Here is a 4,338-nt window from a genome sequence, read left to right as displayed (position 1 = left end):
ATTTGGAAGCAAGCAAGGCAAGCCTAATCTGAGGAATGCTCTGCTTAGCTTTTTCAAATGCAGCAGGTTTCAGAGAGAAGAATCTAGGTAAAGCATTAAGGGGCATACAGAAGTTAAATTTGTAGCAGAGCAAATGTGTTGTGGTGTTACTCCACAGTGTACTGTACTAAGGGATATCTTCCCTGGCATTGTCAATTGTAGTTTAATGAATGCTTTGAGCTGACATGTGAGATCATTTCTGGGCGTGTGCCTTTTAAACAATGAACATAACATAAACTGAACTTGTTTTTGAAAATAGGTTTTAAACTGCCATCTAACTTTCTTTTCTGGGCGCACACCCTTACCCAGGCTGTGGTGCTCCCCACTGATGCTGTTCATTCCTGCCGTGTCGCACATAACGGGTGCTGGTCAGGCAGGGGGGTGTCTCCCCACAGTGCCGTGGGCCCGGGATGCTGGTACCCCCGGCCACCCTCCTCTGCCACGCCACAACTGCAGGTTTTCACTATGCCGCTGATGCTTCCCACTGTTGAGACTGAGACGCATTTACTGAGTAGTTAAAAAATCTTTCCTGAATTGTTTCCTCTTCTGCCATTCACAATGCATTCAACTAACTTGCAGATAACGTCCAGCCACACAAGCAGTAAACCCACAAAATTTCAAGCATTTGAGTTATGAAGAGTTGATGCAAATTAGGGAACCATCCCATAAAGATGCTGTTTGATATTTTTTATTCAGTATTTTTTTTAGAAATAAATAGGAATGCAGTGTTTCACTATTAAACATTCCAAATATTTCTACAGCTTGATCCTTCACCTTTGTGAGGTGTGCGCAGAATGCAGTTGTTCATTTAACCACCTTTGTCATAAGAAGCTCCTATGCAAGAGAAGGAGCATCGTTAGGGAAGTTAGTCTCTTCATGTTCCATCTAAAAACAATGGGCTCCTTCAGAGACTGATTCAGACAAATATTTATGCTATATATTCACAGTTTATAAGTTGCATTCATTCTCTGAATCAGTCTCTGGAGCAGCCTTTCTGCCCACAGGTTATAGAAAGGCAAGTACAGTAACTTTTGCAGACTATCATGATTCAGGATTCTTTAATACAACTTTGAGCTGAAGATGTCTTTCATCTTGCCCCATGTAAGAGTATTGAGTTATCCAACTGTCATTTTGGAAAAAAGGACTGCATTGGATATAACACATTTGATTCTTTTAACTTATTCACTTTTTGCTTAAGCCTTTGGCAATTCATTTCCACTTTTATATGTACCAGGTCGCTACCAGTTATCCCCTGACTTTCTTTCAACTATTAATTGCCAATAGATAAGATGAGATATTCATCTCACAGTGGTTAAATATTGGGACCGTGCCATTTAACTGTTGAAGTTAAGGCAGTTGGCTGTAAAATTCCTATTTTTGTGTGAAGAAATCTATCAAAACCTTAAAAGAGAAATTAAGAAGTCCCAGTTGCTTCATTAAGGTGATAGGTGGCTTATTTACTATAGTGTAGGTAGAAGTGATGGCATTACAGATAAATTACTCAACAGGGATTTTTCTGTTTGTTTTTGTTTTCTTTTAATAGAACGCCACAGGAACAATGAAGAACTGAATACAGATGGCATAAGGCTGACAGTAGTCTGTCACTCAATCCATACAGCCTGCCTGAAATGCAGAATTACTTTTAACATTCAGTATCTGTACTGTGTATCTAACAGTGGCTAGTTTAGAATTTTGTGAAGAGTCAGAGGCTTTGCTTGGACATAATAACCTTATCAAGCCTACAGGATTCATCTGCGGCTTGTTATGTTTGGGCTGATTTCCTTGAATATCTGTTCAGTTCTAAATGTTTCAAAATGCAGTGATCAAGTCTGCTTACCCCGGGTTCATGTTCTGCCTTGACCTTTGTGACCAAGTTAAACTAAAACCAGAAAAGGTAGTTTGTTCATACTTGATAGAGCATTGGTGTTTCTCAAGGATTTATTAATGACAGATTCAACAAGGAGGGTATTAGTTTTGACAGAACTTCTGTAGTTTTAAGTAATGCAAGCTTGATTTTATGTAGCTGCCCACTCTATAAACCACTTCTTGTTTGTACAGTTCATTTCATAGTAGACCTCTCTCTCTTCCCCAGTTCATGTTTTTCCTCATTAGCTACTTGATGCTCCAGAACATAGAATTAGAAATGGACACTGTTAGAAGTTTGCAATGGCAGGTAATGAAGGTTATCAATTTATGTTACAAATTAATGCATGTCATGGCATGTACACAAGTTCTCTGAAGTCACTAATCTCAACAAATCAATCTTAGGGCCCACTGGAACTGTTGCCTATACTTTGATCCTGGGAAAGAATCAAAGCGATCAATCTTAGGGACGCTGGAAATCACAAGTTTCATACAATGACAGATACATACAAAAGTACTCTGAGCCCAAATTTTGGTTTTTATCACTTTGAAATTTACTTGTGATATATTAACCCTTACCACAGGGCATGGTTCAATACTTACCTTATGTATTTGTAGCATAAAAAATGAAAATAAGTTCTTTCTTTTCATGAGTGAGGGAACGTAGCATCTAGGAATTCTTGTAACTGTACTTGGAACAAGTTCACGGGGGCATCCAGAAGTACATGAAAAAGCAGTCCAAGTCATTTTGCTTCAAGTCTTGATACTATCTCAGTAGCATTGATACCATCTAGACTGACCTTGATTTTCTTCAGCAAGTGGTAGGAGGAAGAAGCTGTATATTAACCTTTGGCCCAAAGCATCTGAATAGGAAAGAAACAGGAAGGCATGTAGGATCAGATTGCTCATTAAGTAAATAGGTTGCTTGTGATTTTGACTGAATAAACGTATTTATTACTTAGCAACTCGGGAATATTTGGATGTAATTGCAGAATTGTTGTATGTTATTCAATGAATATGTATTGTCAGGGAAGGAGCTGATGAAACTCAGGGTACGTTTACATCTTACCTTGCCTATTGTTGCACAGTAGGTTAGCCTGCACTGAGCTTTGTGCTGCTGCTATTTTAAATGAACCAATTTAAAGATGGTTTTGAAACATCTCACTGGTTTAACTACATGAATGGTCTCATTGGACACACTCCAGACATCTGCTATTGACTACTGTTAGACACAAAAATGGAGTTACATATCCTTTGGTTGATATGGAACAGCTGTAAGCTATTGCCAGGCATGAGTGAGGCACCTTAAGTTTAAAGAGAAACAAAAGAAAGACCACATGTGGTTAAATTCTAAATTTTCTTTAAGCTACCACCAAAACTGGTGCTCCACCACACTGCAGGGATACTAGAGGTGAGTGAAGAAGAAGGTACTATTGTTTATAGGTTCTTTATAGTGGGCAACACTGGGGGATTAATCAACCCCCCTAAGATTTCATTTTAGCTTTGTAAGTTTTAAAAAGCCTGAAAGCTTTCTCTACAGAACAACACAAACGAGTCCATTCTTAGAGTGGGAGCAGCAAATGCTGTCAGGTTTTTCTGTTGTCCTCACAGATTTGGGCATTTAGGTCTTTCTTGTGCAGTAGTAACCCATGTGCAGCCTTCAGCATTTCAAGAGCTGCTGTACAGTGAAGCATTGGCCCTATATTTCTAAAATTCAGGAAAACTGAGACTTTTTGTCCACTCATTGCACTTAAGTGGCTTGGTAAGCTAAATGAAGTATTTCGGGAGCAGTTACTTGTGGCTATCAGTGGCTTCTTTTACAGCACAACCACCAGCTCAGTGCAGTAAAGTGACTTTTCTGACCCTCTGACAGTGTGGGGCCCAGCAAGCACTTTGCAATTCTTTAATGTGTAAGAATATGTATGCATAATGGTAGGGAATGATTCCACTGCGCCTGAAATAATGTCATGATTATTATGGAGAACTGAGCTATCACCTCTTCTACCTTTTTTTTAAGGAAAAAACCCAACAACACTCAAAGCTGTTGCGTGCACATGGTACATTATTTTTCAAATGGATACATGCTACTTTTTTTTTTTTTCAAATGGCTATATAACACCACAAACAAGGTATTCAGTACATTATAGGAAAATGTTTAGCAGGTTGCTTCTTCTGAAGGTCTAATAAAAATAACATTAAGCTCATTAACTAAGACTTTTGTTAATGTTTTGTGCTTTTGTCTGGAGGCTAATCTGGAAGAAGGAAAGTGAGAGGAAAAATTAAAGATTTGGGCATACTGCAGTTATGGTGGACATATGATTTATAGCTTTAGCAGCTGTTGGCCACAGGAGAATGTGTAGCTATTGAAGTTTTTCCAGACAAATACTACTTTTAATGGATTTTTTTTTTTCAATAAAATTGCATTTGGATCAAAAA

This window comes from Strix aluco, chromosome 13, assembly GCF_031877795.1.
Source record: "Strix aluco isolate bStrAlu1 chromosome 13, bStrAlu1.hap1, whole genome shotgun sequence".
NCBI classification, from domain to species: Eukaryota; Metazoa; Chordata; class Aves; order Strigiformes; family Strigidae; genus Strix; species Strix aluco.
The sequence above is the reverse complement of the archived record's forward strand: the minus strand, read 5'-3'. Positions refer to the sequence as shown.